This window comes from Nicotiana tabacum, chromosome 4, assembly GCF_000715075.1.
Source record: "Nicotiana tabacum cultivar K326 chromosome 4, ASM71507v2, whole genome shotgun sequence".
NCBI classification, from domain to species: Eukaryota; Viridiplantae; Streptophyta; class Magnoliopsida; order Solanales; family Solanaceae; genus Nicotiana; species Nicotiana tabacum.
In genome coordinates, this window is record NC_134083.1 from 101,066,361 (window position 1) to 101,087,686 (window position 21,326).

Consider the following 21,326-nt stretch of genomic DNA (forward strand, 5'->3'; position numbering starts at 1 on the left):
GGTGATGCTGCGCCGTTTGTTGATTTCATTTATCATTACTTTGATATTCGGATTGTGGACTTGGCGTTGTGACTTCGTTATTTATTCTTAAAAGGTTGTTCAGAGTTGTTGTAAAAGCATGAGTTGTGATTTACTCAGTAATACTTTCCTTTACTTTCTTGTTTTTATATCCTTTACTTATGTACTTATTGTCATTCTCACTTGTTATAATCCTGCCTTATACTTAGTACTTTACTTGTCATCTCGTACTTTTTGATATTAGAATTGCACAGGTTTATTTATAGGTGTCTTGTCTTTACCTCGTCATTATCTCATCGGGGTTAGGCTTGACACTTACGGAGTACATTAGGTCGGTTGTATACTATACTTCTACACTTCTTGTGCAGATTCGTATATTGGTACCAACGGAGTCCCGAGAGGTTCTTAGCGGATACCAGTCAGGTGATTTGAGGTAAAGCTGAATTCCGTTCACAAGCCTTAGAGTCATCTTCTATTTTCGTTGTACTGTTTCTATTTTCCATACAATGACGTATTTTTCTTCAAGACAATGTATTTAGTAAACTCCAGAAGCTCACATACTTGTGACTCCATGTCTTGGGATGGTTGACTCTTAGCATTGATTTTAGACTTATCATATATACTTTGAGTTGCTTTTATACTATTTTGCTGTTAGTCATTAATTGTAGTTCTTTCGTACTTTTTATTGTATGTTGGCTTGCCTAGCAAGCGGTGTTAGGCTCCATCACGACCCGATTGATTGGGATTTTGAGTCATGACAAGTTGGTATCAGAGCCCTAGGTTGCATAGGTCTCACGAGTCATTATCAAGTAGGAATGGCAATGGGGCGCGGCGGGATGGGTTTAGACTTATGCGGTTGCGGGGCGGTTGCGTGTGAGGTATTTTTGACAATACCATCGTGAATTTGCTGCTTTCCTCACAAAATTATGGTTCTTCCATTGACTATCAGTCATATATAATTGACTATTTTTTAATATTAAAAATGTTAATTTGACAAGAAAGACTTAAAAATCTGAATGATGATTAATAGACTTTCATGAATACAAAATCTTGTTTTTGTTCAGCTATTCCGAACAAAATACACTAAAATCTTATTTTTTGTATAAAAAAACTCTGCAAATCACCAAAAATTCTTAGATAGTATAGATCTCGTGGTGGATTGCATCGATCTTTGATAATTTTTAACTAAATTTGTCCCATAGATCAAACTATTGTTTTCTCTTTTTCATAATTTTATGTTTGTATATAAGAACAGGAAGCTTTAGACATATAGAAGAATATTCAAATGCTAATCGAGGAAAACAGTACAATAAATTTTTAAAAGCTTACCATATATAGAAAAAAATTACATATTAATACGTTGATTTCTTACTCTTGCCAAGGTAAAATGCCACCACTACTAATATAATAATAGGGCAAAAATTACTCATTAAAATTGAAAAAAAAAAGAAGAAAACTTTTGCTATGCGGGGCGGGTTTATGCGGGTCGTGGAGGGGGGGGGCGGGTTTATGCGGGTCGTGGAGGGGGGGGGGGGGGAATACCGAAAATTTTGTTATGCGGGGCGGTGCGAGGCGGGTTGAAATTTTTGCGGGTTAAGGTTGAACCCGCCCCGCAACCGCCCCGTCCCGCCCCACTGCCATCTCTATTATCAAGCTTAGTAGAGTCTTGAGGAGCGGTACGAAAACGTTTGTACTTATCTTCTAGAGGCTATAAGGCTTTAGGAAAATCTCACATTCTTTCTTTTATCTATCGAGTGACTTTGTTATATCATGAAGTTTGAATCTTTCTTTTCGCATTCTCTCACAGATGGTGAGGACACGTGCGTCATCCGTAGTGGATCAGGAGCCAGAGCCCCAGGTTGCATCCACTACTAGGGGTAGGGGCTAGGGCAAGGGCAGAGGCCGAGGTAAAGGCATAGCTCAGCCTAGAGCACGCGCCACAACACCTATTGCCGAGCCTCATATAGAGTAGGATGACGAGATTCTAGATTAGGTTGAGCCCGTAGGACCGTCTCGGGTACTAGAGGGGTTCATTGCTACCCTATTGCTTCAGGATGCCTTAGTCCACATGGTTGACCTCATGGATAGTATGGCTCAGGACGGTGTGTTTCCTGTGGCACCATCTATTTCTTACACCGAGGGAGGATTTCAGACTTCACTACTCATACTCCGGAGCAGATGAGTCATGGTTACCAGACCCTAGGTGTTCTACCCATTGGGATGGGGGGTTCGACTTATTGTTGCTACACAGCCCGGGGATAGACCTGCGATGTCAGCTGATGAGCTGAAGAGATTGGACAAGTTCACCAAGTTATTTTCCCCTCACTTTAGTGGTGCACCTTCAGAGGATGCCCAGGACTTCTTGGACCTTTGCCATGATATTTTGCACAAACATGGGTATAATGGAGTCATGGAGTTGATTTTCCCTCACTTTAGTGATGGTAGGTTTATGAGCAGGGTAGGCCAACGGGATCAGACACATGGACTCAATTTTCGCAATTGTCCTTGAAGAAATAATTCTCTTCACTCAGAAAGAGGAGTTATGTAGTCATCGAGCGCCTTCAGCAGGGTAGCATGACCGTACTTAGTATGAGACTAGATTTTGTTGATTTGTCATGTCATGTAGCTATCATGATCCCTATCGAGAGGGAGAACATGCGGAGGTTCATAGGATGACCAAAGATACCAAGGCTGAGATTTCTTTTACTCAAGTAGTGGAGATTAATAGGAGGATCGAGCGCATCAGAGGCCATGCTAGGGAGACGACCTCTGACAAAAGGCCCAGTTATTTTGGAGGACTCGGTGGTTCCTCGTCTAGAGGCAGATGTTCTTTTGGTAGAGGCCATCCTATCATGCAGGTACAGGCATCCCTACAGGTTACACATGTTACTTCACGCAGAAACAATGCTTATGGGCCTCGTTCCGAGCCTCTAACATACAGTTCACCTCCAGCTCCCGTTAGTGCACTTCCGATACAGAGTTACCATGGTCATTATTTGGGTCGACATGGTGGTTTCATATATGAAGGCTCGACGAATGGTCGAGAAAGGGTGTTTGGTATATTTGGCTTATATCCATGATTCTAGTGTAGAGGTTCCTTCTATGAATTTGGTACCGGTTGTGAGTGAGTTTCCAGAGGTGTTTCCTATAGATTTGTCAGGTTTTCCACTCGATAAGGATGTCAAATTTTACGTTGATTTAGTCTCGGGAACTCAACCTATTTCTATTCCACCATACCGTATGGCTCAGGTGAGTTGAAGGAATTGAAGGATCAGTTATAGTATTTTCTTGACAAGGGATTCATTAGACCGAGTGTATCACCTTGGAGTGCGCCAATGTTGTTTGTTAAGATTATGAAAAAGGACGGATCGATGAGGATGTGCATTGATTATCGGCAGTTGAAAAAAGTTACTATCAAGAACAAGTATCTGTTGCCTAGAATTGATGATTTATTTGACCAACTTCAGGGTGTCAAGGTGTTTTCAAAGATTGATTTGAGATCTAGCTATTAGGGCCTCAGATGTCCCCAAGACAACTTTTAGGACTCATTATGGTCATTGCGAGTTCTTGGTGATGTCATTGGGCTTGACTAATAGTCCAGAAGCCTTCATGGATTTGATGAACCGAGTGTTCAAGCCTTATCTGGATTCCTTCGTAATTGTCTTCATTGATGATATTCTAGTTTACTCTCGTAGCGAGATGAGCATAAGCAGCACCTATGGATTGTACTTCAGACTTTGAAGGATCGTCAACTATATGCCAAGTTTTTGAAGTGTGAGTTCTGGTTTGACTCAATTGCCTTCTTGGGTCATGTTGTATCTTATGAGGATATCAAGGTGGATCATAAGAATATATAGCCAGTTTAGAATTGACCTAGACCTACTTCAGCTACAAAGATTCAGGGCTTCTTGGGTTTGGTGGGCTACTATCGTCATTTCTTTGAGGGGTTTTCATCTATCTCAGCCCCGTTGACCAAGTTAACTCAAAAGGGCACTCTGTTCAAATGGTCTGTCGAGTGTGAGGAGAGATCTTAGAAGGCTCAAGACTACCTTGACTATAGCCCCAGTATTGGTGTTGGCCATATGCTTAGTATCTTACATTATGATGCATCACGTATTGGACTTCACGTGTATTGTTGCAGGATGGTAGGGTGATTGCCTACGCATCTTGTCAGTTAGAGGTCCATGAGAAGAATTACCCTATGCATGACTTGAAGTTAGCAACCACTGTTCACACGCTCAAGATTTGGAGGCACTATCTATACGACGTTCCATGCAAGGTCTACACCTACCATCGGAGTCTCCATCATCTATTCAAGCAGAAGGATCTTAATTTGAGGTATCATAGATGGTTAGAGTCATTGAAAGATTATGATATCACCATACTATATCATATGGGAAAGGCCAATGTAGTGGCTGATGCCTTGAGTAGGAAAGCGGAGAGCATAGGGATTTTGACATTTATACCGGAGGTGGAGAGGCCATTAGCCATGGATGTTCAGTATTTGGCTAACAGGTTGTCACCATATCAGGCTATTCTTAATTGTCATGCTAAGACCGTGACATAAGATATGCCGGGATTTTCGAGGTTAGAGTGGACAGGTTCATTGGGTCATGTTCCTAGTAGTGTGGTGTCTTTCCTGAAGGCACAACAGATGATTGAGAAGGGGTGCTTGGCGTAATTAGCCTTTGTGAGGGATGTTAGTGCTGACACTCCACCGTTAAGTCAGTTCCGGTAATGAGAGAGTTTCCAGATGTATTTCCAGCATACCTACCGAACATACCATATGATAGGGATATTAATTTTGGTATTGACTTGGTGACGGACACTCAACCCATATCTATTCCACAGTACCCTCCAGAAGAGTTGAAGGAGTTAAAGGAACAACTTCAGGAGTTACTTGATGAAGGTTTCATCAGACCGAGTGTTTCACCTTGGGGTGCTCCAATTCTATTTGTGAAGAAGAAAGATGCATTGACTACATGCAGTTGAACATGGTTACTGTCAATAACAAGTAACCACTACCGCGTATTGATGATTTATTTGATCAGCTTCAGGGTGCTAGAGTATTCTTGAAGAGTGACTTGAGATCAGGGTACCATCAGTTGAAGATTTGGGCTTCAGATGTTTTGAAGGCGACTTTCAGGACCCGCTATGGCCACTATGAGTTATTGGTGATATATTTTGGGCTGACCAATGCCCCAACAACTTTCATGCACTCGATGAACAATGTGTTTCAGCCGTACCTATATTCTTTCGTCATTGTCTTTATTGATGATATAATGGTGTATTCTCGCAGTTGAGAGGAGCATGAGCAACACTTGAGGACCGTGCTCCAAACTTTAAGGGAGAAGAAGTTATATGCTAAATTCTCCAAATGCGAGTTTTGGTTAGGCTTTGTGGCATTCTTGGGTGGTGTCCAGTGAAGGGATAAAGGTAGATCCGAAGAAGGTTGAGGCAGTTCAAAGTTGGCCCCGGCCTTCTACCGCTACTAAGATTCGGAGTTTTCTAGGCTTGGCTGGGTATTATCGCCACTTTGTGGAGGGTTTTTCGTCCATTGCAACTCCTTTAACTAGATTGACTTAGAAAGGTGCCCCATCCAGGTAGTCTGACGAGTATGAGGAAATTGTTTAGAAGCTCAAGACTACCTTGACCACAAATCCAATTCTGGTTTTACATTGAATATCAGGTTTATATACAGTCTATTATGATGCTTCACAGGTTGACATTGGGTGTGAGTTGATGTAGGAGGTAAAGTGATTGCTTTTGCTTCGTGTCAATTGAAGCCCCATGAGAAGAACTACCCAGTGCACGATTTGGAGTTAACATCCATTATTCACGTGCTTAAGTGCCATGCTTCTTCTTTCTCTGAATCGGTTCCTAGTGTCAGTCAATCAAGATTCGCCATCAAGAGAGGGAACTCGGTCATTAGTCTAGCAACTCTGCCGCCCAGCAAGCAACTGAACTCGCTAATCATAGACTGAGACGGACACGAGCTCAAGATTTGGAGGCACTATCTTTACGGCGTGTCTTGTGAAGTGTTCACGGATCACAAGAGTCTTCAGCACTTATTCAAACAAAAAGACTTAAACTTGAGGCAACATAAGTGGTTAAAGTACTAAAGGACTATGGTGGCTGACGCTTTGGGTAGGAAGGCTGAGAGCATGAGGAGTCTTGATTTCATCGCAACTGGGGGTAGACCGTTAGCTTTGGATGTTTAGGATATTTATAACAAGTTCATGAGATTGGATATTTCGGATCCTAGTAGGGTTTTTGCTTGCGTTGTATCACGGTTGTCTTTGTTTGAGCGCATCAAGGCATGTCAGTATGATGATCCCCACTTGCTTGTCCTTAAGGACATGGTGCAATACGGTGATGCTAAGGAGGTGACTATTGGTAATGATGGAGTATTGAGGCTTTAGGGCCAGATTTGTGTGCCCAATGTGGATGGGTTGCGGGAGTTGATTCTTGAGGAGGCCCATAGTTCACGGTATTTCATTCATCTGGGTGTCGCAAAGATGTACTATGATTCGAAGTAGCACTACTAGTGGAGAAGGATGAAGAAAGATATTACTGAGTATGTGGCACGGTGTTTGAACTGTCAGCAAGTTAAGTATGTGTATCAGAGGCCAGGCGGTTTGCTTCAGAGGCTAGATATTCCGGAGTGGAAGTGGGAGCGTATCACTATGGATTTTGTGGTTGGGCTACTATGGACCTTGAGGAGATTTGACGTTATGTGCATCATTGTGGACAGACTAACCAAGTCTGTGCACTTCATTTCAGTTATGACTACCTACTCTTCAGAGTGGCTAGCTCAAATATATTTTAGAGTGATCGTTCACCTGCATGGTGTGCCAGTGTCTATTATATCAGATCGAGACACGTAGTCCGAGCACACTATTCTGATCTTGAAGGACATGTTGCGAGCCTATGTCATTGATTTCGGGGGTCAGTGGGATCAGTTCCTACTGCTAGTAGAGTTCGACTACAAGAACATCTACCAGTCGAGCATCTAGATGGCTCCATATGAGGCCTTCCTTATATGAGAGATAATGTCGATCTTCAGTTGGTTGGTTTGAGCCTGGAGAGGCTAGGTTGTTGGGAACTGATATGGTTCGTGATGCTTTAAAGAAGGAAGTTGATTCAGGAGCGGCTTTGCACATCACAGTCCAGGCAGAAGAGTTATATTGATAGAAGGGCTCGTGATGTAGAATTCATGGTGGGTGAGAAGGTTCTACTCAGAGTTTTGCCTATGAAGGGTGTGATGAGGTTTCAAGAAGAAGGGAAAGTTGAGCCCTCCGTATATTGGTCCTTTTGAGATTCTAGAGAAAGTTGGTGTGGTGGCCTACAGACTTACTTTTCCACCCAGATTGTCGAGAATTCACCCAGTGTTTCATGTCTTCATGCTCCAGAAGTACTATAGGGATCCGTCACATGTGTTAGATTTCAGCTCGGTGTAGTTGGACAAGGATTTGACTTATGTTGATGAGCCAGTAGCAATTTTGGATAGGTAGGTTTGAAAGTTGAGGTCGAAGAACATTGCACCAATGAAGGTTCAGTGGAGTTGTCAACCGATCGAGGAGGTGACTTTGGAGACCGAGTATGATATGCTGAGCCGATATTCTCATCTTTTTTGCACTTCAGGTGTATGTCTCTATACTCGTTCGAGGGTGAATATTTGTTTAAGATGGGGAGAATGTAACGACTCGACCGGTCTTTTTGTTTATTTGAGCCTCATTTTCCCTTTTGAAGCTCCCTGTATGTTCATTTGTGTTCATTTGATGCTTGGTTCTTAGTTTGGAAGCTTAGGTTAGAAGAGTTGACCAATGTTCGACTTTTGTGAAAAGGATCCCAGAATTTTAATGGTTCCAATAAGTTCGTATGGTGATTTTGGACTTAGGCGTATGTCCGGAATTGAATTCGGAGGTTCCTAGGATGAATTGACTCTTTTTGCCGAAAGTTGGTTTGAAGATATAGAAATTTTTTTAAGTTTGACCATGGGTTGACTTTTGTTGATTTTTTGGGAAATGGGTAAATATTGCAACTTTATTATTTGAAATTGATTTCTCTTGCATCGTTTGATATTATTAAGTCATTTTCAGCTAGATTTGAGCTGAGCAGAGGTGAATTTTAAAGGAAAAATATTTTTAGAGTATTGATTGAGGCTATTTGAAGTAAGTATCTTGCCTAAACTTATGCGAGAGAATTACCTTAGGATTTTGTCTAATTTGCATTAACTTTGCTATGTGAAATGACGTGTACACGAGGTGACTAGTGTGTACACGGGCGTATGTATGGTTTATGACCAGATTAGACTTAGGCTATTAATATGCCTTGGAATTGGGGTTGTTTGCTATCGGAAACATGCTTTATTGTTGAATGGTTCCCGCACTCCTATGTTATTGTTATGATTCTTGTGCACCTTGTTGTTGAGACGTAGGCTATATCTTGATGTGACTTTGATTATTGTTTTAGTGATATGTGGCACATGTGAACATATTGTACGTGTTGATTGATGTTGTGTGGAGTATAAGGGTGGCAAGATGCGCATTCGACGACATAAGGGATGTATTTAACTGTGATGTACATGCGGCGAGATAAGGTTTGGAACAAGGTTGATGTTGTGATATACTTGTTTTCTAAATGCTTCCGTCTTGTGTTTTATGAGATGTTGATTGATTTTGATATGCTATCTCATGCCCCACCCCTACTGATATTCTGTTGGCAAAGTTATCCCTGCTGTTCAGTTCGCATGCCTCGGAGTCACCCTCTTATTTCATTTTCTACTGCTTATGTATTCCAAACAATGATGTATTTTTTAGACTTCTTATGTATTCCATGTAGAACTTATGACTTAGTATTACCAGATTTTGGGATGATGACTGTTGTATTTCCGTTGGCTGTGTTATGGCAATTTCTCAGTTTTCATTTAATTTGAAGTTATTATATTCTGACTGAATTGTATGGGGTAGGCTTACCTAGGTTCTTGGAGATTAGGTGCCATCACGACCTTTATAGTGAGATTTTGGATCGTGACAGTAAGGCGCCATCACGACCCGATTGGTTGGAAGTTCGAGTCGTAACAGATCAAGGACAACTGTTATAAACTTGATCAAGGACAACTGTTATAAACTTGATTTGATGCCACAACGCGAATTATTTACAACTGCACTGTTATCACAATAGATTACAATGGACTCTTCTGAATTGAGTCAACACTATGAGTTCCGAAACAAAATATCGGAGCCAAACAACTTTAGTGGATGCACTATAACAAGCTGTGAACTAAGCATACATGGTCAATGACGGTACCGACTATGGTGTACTCATACTATGCTTTTGCATATCCTTTGTGCAGATCCAGGTACTTCAAATCGAGCTGGTCATTGAGCTAGAGCTGTTGGAGACTTCAAGATATCCCCGCTGTTCAGTTCGCAGGCCTCAGAGTCACCCTCTTATTTCATTTTCTACTGTTTATGTATTCCAAACAATGATGTATTTTTTAGACTTCTTATGTATTCCATATAGAACTTATGACTTAGTATTACCAGATTTTGGGATGATGACTATTTTATTTCCGTTGGCTGTGTTATGGCTTCACTAGTTCTTAGAGACTAGGTCCTTTATAGTGAGATTTTGGATCGTGACAGTAAGGCGCCATCACGATCGGATTTGTTAGGAGTTCGAGTCGTGACAGATCAAGGACAACTGTTATAAACTTGATTTGATGCCACAACGCGAATTATTATTTTTAGAAAGAATACAACTGCACTGTTAACAATGGACTCTGAATTGACTACTATGAGTTCCGAAACAAAATATCGGAAGAGCCAAACAACTTTAGTGGATGCACTATACTATATAACAAGCTGTGAACTAAGCATACACGGTCAATGACGTAACCAACATCTGTTTACTGCTCTTCCGGGAAATGGCATCGGACTTATATTCATTTGTGCACCCGCCAAAGTTAGTATCTGAATAACCAGCTATTTTAAGACTATCAACCGTGTTGCGCCCTATTTTTACTCACGATTCAATATTATGGTAATTCCGAGGTTTATTAAAATTATGAAATCGTCGCCTAATATTTTAAGGTATATTAGGATCAACTTTTAACAGTCTTCTAAACCAGTGAGATACTACTAGGTAAGGGGTCAAAGTTATTTTGAGGGGAAGGTGTAAGATATCCCTACCTAAAGGTAGTTCCTCAAACTTAAGTCTAAAAATGGAGAAAAAATTGTTTATACCCTGATTATTATTAAAGTCTACATGCGTGAGCTACACTCATACTAAAAGTTATAAAGCTTGATTTTAGAAAAGCAAAAAATGGACATTCTTGACAATGGTTGTTTTTACAGAAAATGATTAGAAGAGTTGACAACTTTATTAGATGAAAATTAATGAGGAAAAAAGGGTAAGGATTGATCAAGTATAATGTAAAAGTTGGCTAGAGTCGTAAGTTCACAAATAATGACCATATTTGCTAAAAGGATTTGTTTGAAGAGATTAACTGAGTCATACCACTTAGGCTTCAAAAGACTTGTATCTTTTATCACAAAGCTGGGCTAAATCTTATACTTTGATAAAAATTGCACGGGGCGACCAAATAACATATATTCACTTTTTAAATTTTTTTTAATTTATACCCACTTTTAAAACAACTTCAGGCCTCCTTCGTTTTCTTCTTCTTCTTCTTCGAGTGACAATGATTTTATATGGTGGTTATGATTTTATATGGTGGTTGTGAATATATTTTAATGTAGTTTATGGTATTTTTACAAAAAAAAATTGGTTGCAAATGTCAATATTACCTTTTACAAAAAAAATTGGTTTCTCTTCTTCTTTTCATAGTAAACATTGTACATAGTGAATAAGTGCTGGTGCAAACGTTCCATTGAATCTAGTGCTTAATGTGAGTGATCGATCTTTTATGACTCATAAAAAGTTGTTCTTCATTTCTTGCAAACTTGTAAGAACAGTACAGTGCCAATTTGAAATATAATACTGCTTTAAGGACTAGATAGATATCTGTTGATAGATATAATGTAAACATGCATATTCTTATCTTGCTCGCTTCTGGACATAGCAATATCAGAGAAACAACTGAAATTAGTTCCAGTTGCTGCAATTTAATTTTGTAAGAGCTCCTAAGAATGCTGAAGTTCAGCAAATATAAACAAAACTTCAGCTCCTAGAATGCTGAAGTTAAGCAAATACAAAACAAACTTCAGCTCCTAGCTCCTAGAATACACTTCAACTCCTAGAAAGCTGAAGTTCAACAATTACAAAACAAAAAATTCAGTCAAAACATGATTCAGTTTTATTGAACTAAAATTTGCGTGATTGACTTTGCAAGTCAGGCCAAACTTCAGGCAAAAATATCTGAAGTTTAGCTATTTTTGCTATTTCAGGCTCGTATGTCAAAAGTTACCCGAAATGTGGATACACTTGTAATTTCTTTTGCAAAGCGAATATAAAGTTAAAAGGTGACCCAAAAACTAGGTATAAATGCAAATCCCCTATACTTTGCCTTCGCGTTTCCTTTCAAAAGGGTGAGGTGAGCCCAATTTCAGTTTTTCTAAAAATGACCGATCATTCCTAAATGTTTGCCTTTTTTGTTTAAAGCCAGTTCTGCAAACACTTGCTGAGACAATTTTAGAAGAAATTTGGTAAAATAATTTATTGATGACAAACTAACATGTATTAGTAGTTACGGGTTTTATAAAAGATAGCACTAGTCTAAATGTGTTTTAGCTTCTATCCTACACAATTTATTGTCTTAAAGCTAACTTCCAACTAGTCATACTAACGAAAAGTATGATGGTAAATCAAACCCAGTTTAACACAAAATGAATATACAAAGTCAGTAAAGGACTTAAAGGGGGCTAGACTCTTCATTCTGGGCTGATGGTAAATCAAACCCATTAAAAAATAACGGGAGGCAGCACGACAGGCTCAGAAATAGGGGGAATTTGAAGCCGTACTCTATATTTGTGCCACCTTTTAACCTGAAACCTATTTTTTAAAATTATTGATTTGGTAATCATCTCACAAAAAATTCGTAATAATATGACAATTACACCCCTGACAAAAGATATAAAACGAACTCCTTCTCTCCTTTCAGCAACTTTATAAAAAGATCAGAAACTTGTGCAAATTCATCTTCAGAATCACACTTGCATGAAGTTGTTTCACCTTGAAGCTAAAACTTCATTTTAATGCATACTGAAATTATTTATCCTGCAGTCTACAGTTTTGCCATTAATTTTATCCGAAACTTCAGTCTAAAAATGATGAAGTTATTTAGTTCATTTGCTAAAACTTCAGACTAAACATGTTAAAATTATTTAGTTCATTTGCTAAAACTTCAGACTAAACTAAACTTCAGGCTAAACATGCTTAAATTATTTAGTTCATTTGCTAAAACTTCAGACTAAACATGCTTAAGTTATTTAGTTCATTTGCTAAACTTCAGACTAAACATGCTTAAGTTTTTGTCTTGTAGTATGTAATTTTCTAATGAGTTTTTGCTAAGTTCATTTGCTAAAATTTCAGACAAAACATGCTGAAGTTAGTTAATTTATTTGCTAAAATTTCAAACTAAACATGCTGAAAGTTTTTAGTTCATTTGCTAAAATTTCAAACTAAACATGCTTAAATTTTTGTCTTGCAGTAAGTAATTTTCTAAAGAGTTTTTGCTAATGCATGCTGAAGTTATTTAGTTTATTTGCAAAAAAATTTCATACCAAAAAATGCTAAATTTTTGTAACGCAGTCTACAGTTTTGTCCTGAATTTTATCCGAAACTTCAGTCTAAACAAGCTGAAGTTTTTTAGTTTATTTGTTAAAATTTCAGCTTAAACATGCTTAAATTTTTGTCCTGCAGTTTGTCAATAGTCTTTTATTAAAGAAGGGCAAAATCATCTTTTTAAAACGCTTTTAACAAAAAAGTGGGTACGGATGCAAACGGAAAAACAAAACGGGGAGCCCATGCAATTTTTCCAGAAACAGGAGCAGCAACAACACAGTTTATTTGAACTGGGACAACGTTCAAAATGAGCTCTGCAGGCCCAGCAGGCGTTCGTGTAAAGGAAGAGATAACTTGATTTTATTTGATAAGAAAAGTAAAGACAGAAATACAATGACAAAGTAATGCATAATTGTAGCATCAGATAAACAAGGTAAGTTAAACCAAACAATTGTGAATAATTCCCCAAAGGTTAGCAAAGTAAGAACTACTGAATTTCTTAAACACATTACGCTTTCAAAGGATCTCCCTTAGACCTCGGACACTTCAGAGTTCACAAGGGTCTCAAGGACCCAGAGCAGTGCTTGTGCCAAGGAAGGATATCCTTTGATGAGAATCAATCTTTATAATGAATATCAGTAGCCACTAACCCCTTTTCCTCCATGGGGGAGTTAAACACGAGATTTTCCTAACTAGTAGGTCTTTCAAACAAACTGTTACACAACAGGAACACCTATCACGGATTATAGAACTTCTAATTCTAGGTCTAAGGTTTACAAATCAATGTTTCAAATGCCTCAAACATAATACATACATAAGCATTTAGAATTTCTGGGAGGATATCTTGAAACCAAGGCAGGATTACTATGAGGACAACCGTGATTACACATATGAGATGCCAGCAAGCTCCAATCAACCAAGTAAGACATGCAAAACTCATTAAATCCTCTGTGCCCTAGTTTGGCAGGTAATAAACTTCTAGGTGAGTTTGTCAAACATGCAATCACATAACTTTACTAGCAATAAAGGTCATATTCGAACTTTTTTTACTCCAGAACATGTATAGTAAAACAATATCCTTATCAGTCATTCTCCAGGATCAAAGAAAACGAAGGGCGCATGCACATCTACTTATCTGTTCATAAAGACAAAATCATTTTTATAACTTATTAGTCCTTGATCATAACTAAGAATCACGTTAGAGGTAAAAGAGGTAAGGGTGACAGAATTCCTATAATGGGATATCCCATAGCTTATCACAGAAAAGCTTGTTTATGCTTGGTTTTCTAGCAGATGCAAATAGAGAAGACAGTCATGTATTCCATCATTTTAGAATCTAAGTGTTTAGTCAAGACAAAAGTTCTCCTTAAACCTATTCATTTATTAACTTCAAATCAGATTTATACTGTCAGTGATAGAACCTGTAGCCATAGTTTCTCGAAAAAGTTTATCCCTAACACAACTTCATATCAGTCATAAGCATACAAGAGATGACACTCTGCATTCATAGTTCAAAGAAGCAGGAAGGTAGGAACAAAGTTATTATCACCCTTCAAATTGGTTCAAGCAAAGACCCATAACATACCAACTTGGATACATGCTTCCCCTAATAATTTAAACAAATTTGACGATCATATATTGTACCTATTAATCTTGTCATACGCACATGCCTACTAGAACAATGTTTAAAACCTTAAGAGTTTTCAAGAACCTAATTTCAACAAGCAAGAATCAATTCACAACATGCTATTTTGTAAAGAATCAATAAGACATCCAATTTCCGAAGGCATGATATATACATAGGCATTTAAAGACAATGGCTAAGGTGACACAGCTGCGGGAGTAATACATAGAACTTGAGTAGTAGTACGAGAATAAGTAGTAGTTAAGTCAGTTATATAATTTGAGAACTAGCAGTTTAGTCCCTAGAGTATTTTCACTTTATCCCGGTTAGTCTTATATTTCTTTTACTTTAGTATTCATCTCAGTCACATTATATGTACTCCACTTTACCCATTTGAGGATTATGAATGAGAATACTTAGTTCCTTTCTCTTCTCTCTTAAATTGCTAGCTTAGATCTTATTATTTTCCTTGCAAGTTAACAGATTATATCAGTGGTATCAGAGCAATTTCATGCTCTGTGGGTCATCAACCATGACTGGTGAAATTGGAGAAGTGTTGAATCGGTTGGATCGAATGGCTATTGAAGTGGCGAATTTCAATGTCTGACAGAATCAACTGGAAGCAGTGAACGAACAGGCATGTCGGGAACTGAAGGAAGCTATTGCAGCTGCTTCGAGCTCCAGCAGGGGCAAAGAGCTGACAATAACTGAGCTAACTCGAGGGGAACTGTACTCACCCACCTAAGGGCCCTTGCATCTGGCATGTATTGATAATCAATCTCCCTTACAACAATCCAACTCAAACCCTAAGGCTAATCAAGCAATGGGTTCCCAGATTGTTAACTCCCAAACCCAGCTTCAGATCAAACTCACAACTATCAACCTCACCCTACTTCTGCTACACACCAAGCTTCCATGACCAGAACTCAGATGACTCCACCTATAGCACCCATTCCCTCACCACAATTTTCAGTTCAATTTCCCCAAAACCACATACCAATGTCAGGGACAATTAACCAGATTCCCAACTCTATGACTAACCCAATACCCATTCCTATGAACCAAAACCAGATGCTACCAACTATGAACACCCTACCCAATACTCAACCAGTGTACTCACCTTACTCAACTCACTACAACACCTACCCTAACTACCACCCCTCATACTCGATTTTGAGAAAAAATAGGATCGAGTTCCCTAGGTTCAACGACAAGGGATTTTAGGACTGGTGGTACCAGGTGTAGCAATGTTTTACAATGGATGAAGTTCCACACAATCAGAAGGTTACAGTTGCTTCCATGCACCTGATGACTTGGCATTGCAGTGGCACCGGACTTATATGAGGAGCAGGGTACCCCTTAACCTTCCAATTCCGAGTTAGGATGAGTATATTTGGGCATTGTCCGATAGGTTTGGCGCAGAATTTGATGATCCTATGAGTGAATTGGTTAAGTTGAAGCAAACGGGAGGGGTGGCGGAATTTCAAGAGTCATTTGATAGAGCTATGATTAGGCTCAATTTGGAACCTAGCTATGATATTAGTATATTCCTAGATGGGTTGAAGCTAGAACTGGGAGATGTGTGAGGATATTGAAACCATATTCCCTGCCTCAAGCCTATCATTTGGCTCGGTTACAGGAGTCAATCTTTATTAAACAATCCAAAGCTTTGAGAACCTCCATTTTACAGTCATCTAACATCTTCAATAGAACCAATGCTTCATCACAACAACCCACCCATGCCAAACCTATAACGACACCTGTTAACTATTTACCAAAACATGTCTAGAATACAGTCCTTGATAGGACTAAGAGGAGGAGACTCACCCCTGCAGAATTGAGTGAGAAGAGAGCTAAGGGCTTGTGCTATGTCTGTGATGAAAAGTTTGAACTTGTTCATGTGTGTAAAGCCAAGGCTCAACTGTACTTGCTGGAGTTAGAGGAAGTGGAGACAATGGTGGAAACCGAGGAAGATTTGTTTAACATGGAAGTGGTTGCAGAGACGTGTGACATCTCAATCCATGCTCTTCATGGCACCACATGTTACAAGACATTAAGACTCCCTGGTTACTGTCTACATAGGACACTCAATATCCTTATTGATACAGGATCAACTCATAACTTCATTGACAAGGATTTGGTGACTAAAATGGGCTGGAAGGTGGATTCATGCGAATTACTTGATGCTAATTTAGCTGATGGAAACACAATGCCAATCTCAGGAGTGTGCAAGGGAATTGAGTGGTTGTTGCAAGGTTCTGTGTTTAGAGCAGACTTCTTATTGCTTTATTTGGGAACTTGTGATGTAGTGTTCGGGGTGAACTTGTGATGTAGTGTTGGGGGTCCAGTGGTTAAGTGATTTGGGCGACATTTTGTTCAATTTTAAGAAACTGAAGGGAAGATGTTACTCTTACAAGGGATTAGACCCAAACTACAGATGGTGGAGTCAGATGCCTTGCAGAAAATACAAAGGGAATGTGCCCAACTATTTATGATTAAGGTGGTTACAAGGAATGCACAAGAGAAGCACAAGGAGGGACAGGAGCCGATTCTAGGCAATGAACCTGTTGAGATTCAACCTGTTGAGATTCAGCAGGTTTTGCATGAGTTTGAGGCAGTCTTCAGTGAACCAAAGGGGTTGCCCCCTTTCAGGGAACTTTTTGATCATCACATTCCATTCAAAGAAGGGACCAATATGTATTCTCCAGTGCAAAAGGATGTTATTGAAAAAATGGTGCAGGAATTACAATCCTAGGGCTTAATACAACACAGTAGTAGTCCATTTGCTTCTCCAGTTATATTGGTAGGAAAGAAGGATGGCAGGTGGAGATTATGTGTGGATTATAGAGCTTTAAACCAGATTACAATTAAAGACAAGTACCCTATACCTATCATTGAGGAGCTGTTGGATGAATTGGGGGGGGGGGGGGGGTGGGGGGGGGGGGGGGGGGTGGCGGGTGTATTCTAAGATTGATCTTGGATCAGTCTATCACCAAATTAGGATGGCACCCTCAGACATTCACAAGACAGCTTTTAGGACCCATTCAGGTCATTATGAGTATTTGGTGATGCCATTTGGCGAATGCTCCCTGTAGCTTTCAAGGCTTGATGAACCACATTTTTCAAGAGCATTTGAGGAAGTTTATCTTAGTGTTCTTTGATGATATACTGGTTTTTAGCGAGACTATGCAGGATCATATGGCTCACTTAAAAGAGACCTTTAGATTGTTGCTGCAGCACTATCTCTTTGCTAGGAAATCTAAATGTCATTTTGCTACAACAAGTGTGGAGTCTATGGGACATTATATCTCTGCCAAGGGGGTCTCTACTGACCCTAAGAAGATCCAGGCAGTATAAGTGTGGCCAACCCCTTCTACTGTCAAGCAATTACGAGGCTTCTTGGGGTTGGCTGGGTATTATAGGAGATTCATTAGGGGTTATGGGCAGATTAGCAAGCCGCTGACTGATCTGTTGAAGAGAGATAGTTTCAAGTGAACTGGGAAGGCAACTGCAGCGTTTCAGTCATTGAAAAATGCTCTAACTACTGCACCAGTGTTAGCTCTGCCAGATTTTAGCTTGGTATTTACAGTCGAAACCGATGCGTGTGATGTGGGAATTGGAGTTGTGATTATGCAGAAGGGACAACCTATTGAATATCTAAGTAAAGGGTTATCTCAACAACACCAAACTATGTCTGTGTATGACAAAGAGTTTCTAGCATTGGTAATGGCTGTCACAAGGTGGGGTTAGTATTTAACAGATAGACATTTCATTGTTAAAACTGACCAAAAGGCCTTAAAATTCCTACTTGAGCAAAAGTTGCACACAAGAGCACAATTGAAGTGGGTGACTAAACTTATGCAATATGACTTTGAAATTGAATATAAGAGGGTAAGGAGAATAAAGTTGCAAATGCTCTGTCCAAAATTTATGCAGTGGAAATTGCTGCTCTCTCACTATCCACCTTGAGAACTGACCTACTACAGGCCATCATGAATAGCTGGATTACAAATCCAGAGTTACAAGAGTTAATGCATCAATTGGATAATCTCAAAGAAGAAGTGAAGGGGTATTCTCTCATTAATCAGCAATTGCGAAAGAATGAGAGAATGGTGGTTGGGTCTAGTGTAATGCTTAGGAAGGAGATACTTCAACTGTGGCATGACTCAGTTACTGGTGGTCATTCTGGAATCGACCATACTTACAGGAAGGTTGCTGCTCTGTTTTACTGGAGGGGGATGAAGGAAGAAGTGGAGAACTATGTTAAAAAATGCGATGTGTGCCAAAAAAGCAAGTATGACCACTCTGCATCTCCAGGCTTGTTGCAGCCACTACAAATTCTAGCACTGGTATGGAGTAGCATTAGCATGGATTTTATCGAGGGGTTGCCCAAGTATAATGGGAAAGAAGTCATTTGGGTGGTGGTGGATAGATTGACAAAGTATGCTTATTTTATAGCAGTTAAACATCCTTATTCTGCAATAGACATTGCCAAGTTGTTCATGGAAAATATCTTTAAGCTTCATGGAATGCCTGAAGATATTGTGAGTGGTAGGGACCCAATCTTCACGAGCAAATTGTGGCAGGAACTGTTTGCTACCCAAGGAGTGACCTTAAACACTTCTACTGCTTACCACCCACAGTCCGATGGTCAAACTGAGGTTATCAATAGGTTTTTGGAGACTTATTTATGATGCTACTGCTCTGACTCACCTGCAGATTGGGGGCATTATTTGATCTTTGCAGAATGGTGGTATAACACCACCTTTCACACATCCACTCAGACCACACCATATGAACCCTTGTATGGTCAGCCTCCACCTTTACACTTGCCTTATATGCAAGGAGATTCAGGGGTACCAGAAGTGGTTAGAAGCTTGATGACAAAGGAGCTCAAGTTGCAGCTACTTAAGTTCCATCTGTCCAGGTCTCAACAGAGGAGGGTCGACCAAGCCAACAGAAAAAGATCAGACAAACAGTTTAAGGTTGGAGAGTGGGTGTATCTTAAGATTCAACCCTATAGGTAGATGACTTTATCTAGTAGACACTTCACCAAACTTTCTTCCAAGTATTATGGACCATACCAGATCCTTCAGAAGGTAGGCAATGTTGCCTACAAACTGTCCTTGCCTCCACAGTTGATGTTGCACCCCACCTTCCATGTATCCTTACTTAAACCCTGTTACAAGGTCCCTCAGAAAGTATCTCACCCCCCAGTTTTGGACTTGTCTAGCCCTTATTTTCCTTGCCCTGCTAATGTGTTGGACAGAAGGATGGTTCAGAAGGGGAATAAGGCAATTGTTCAGCTTCTAATTCAATGGGATCAACTTTCAGAAGATCAAGCAACTTGGGAAAATGCTAGTATTTTGCGTGTCGGGTTTCCATCCTTTCTTCCTTGAGGACAATGAAGATTTTCAGGGGGGAGTACTGATATAAACTGCGTCAATTGCACAACTGCGGGAGTAGTACGAGAATAAGAAGTAGTTAAGTCGGTATACAATTTGAGAACTAGCAGTTTAGTCCCTAGAGTATTTTTACTTTGGCCCAGTTAGTCTTATATTTCTTTTACTTTAGTCTCCATCTAAGTCACGTTATATGTACTGCACTTTACCCATTTGAGGATTATGAATAAGAATACTTAGTTCCTTTCTCTTCTCTCTTAGATTGCTAACTTAGATCTCATTATTTTCCTTGCAAGTTAATAGATTATATCATAGCCATAGTTATGGCTTCATCTACCCGGTTGGGTTTTGAATTTCAAATAGTGGCAGTCTATGTGATAAAAAGAAGAGAAAGATAGAAAGAAAGAGATTTGAGAGGAGTCTCACCTTTTAAGGGATTGATGTGAGGAGAAGGAGTCGTTGAGGGCTGTTCGCTCCCATTTTTGAAGCTCCATCTCGAATATGCTTTGGCTCACCAAATCTTGACTGTTTCTTTAACAAAACCAAAGGATCTTCCAGATCCTATGAAGGCCAAAGTAATTTGACCGGGATAAGTGATAGACCTCCGCATTTCTCCGCTACGCACTTGGCTACCCATCATTTACCGTGGGCACGATAACTGGTACACCAGAGGTGCGTCTTTCCCGGTCCTCTCGTACTAGGGAAAGGTCCAGAGATCTGATAGAGAAGAAAGAAAGGGGAAAATGTGGGGGTTTAGTGATGGGAGAGAGGGTGGTGAACCACCAGTTGCCGTTGGGGTTCATTGGGTAAAAATGGTGAGAGAAGAGGGAGTGAGATAGAATGAGGGCGGCGTATGAGAGGTGAGTGAGTGATTAAGGTTTGATCTTAAGGATAAATGGGGTTCGCTGGTTGAGTGAATGAGGACTATTGAATCACTGTTGATCAACGGGTGAGACTATTTTGGGGAAGTTAATAAAATGGAAAATGCGAGAATAAATGATAACCGCTGGATCTGAGTGATCCAACGGCTGCGAATAAGCAGAGAAATGGGATAATTTTTAAAGGAAAAATGTGTGGATGAATTTTTGACCGTCCGATGCCAAGATTGATGGTCTGATTAGTTGTGCTTGTTTTGTGAGAGGCATGGAAAGTGTGTTTTCTTTGTGAGAGGAGATACATGTGACGTGGTAGGTGGTGATTGGCGCATTAATAGTAGCGCGGATTGCTGAGATAGAAAAGGGGAGCTGGGCTAGGAGATTTCAGACTGGGTCAGGGGCTAATGGGCCAATTCTTTGGGCCTTTTGATGGGTATGAGGATGAAGAAATAGGATTGAATATATAGCCATGCCAATTAAAATCTAAAAATTGCAAGCATAGCCTATTACACTTTTAACCCATATTTTATTGTAATTAACTTAACTTAATATTTGCTTAATTGTAATAATTCAAAATAAAATATATTACTAATGACTTACTGTTTACTTGAATAGATGTTGAAGACTCTGGTGATCCGTATACACCTCATAAGATAC

General features: G+C 39.7%; 1 long non-coding RNA gene across 1 annotated transcript; it reads right to left on the reverse strand.

Annotated features, from left to right (window-relative positions):
- Positions 1-13,106: 13,106 nt before the first annotated feature.
- LOC107817876 (uncharacterized) lies at positions 13,107-20,873 on the reverse strand. Its single transcript, XR_001655308.2, has 2 exons — positions 20,221-20,873; positions 13,107-13,903 (listed from the first exon to the last, which is right to left on the reverse strand). It is a non-coding gene; the product is annotated as an uncharacterized LOC107817876 (long non-coding RNA).
- Positions 20,874-21,326: the final 453 nt, after the last annotated feature.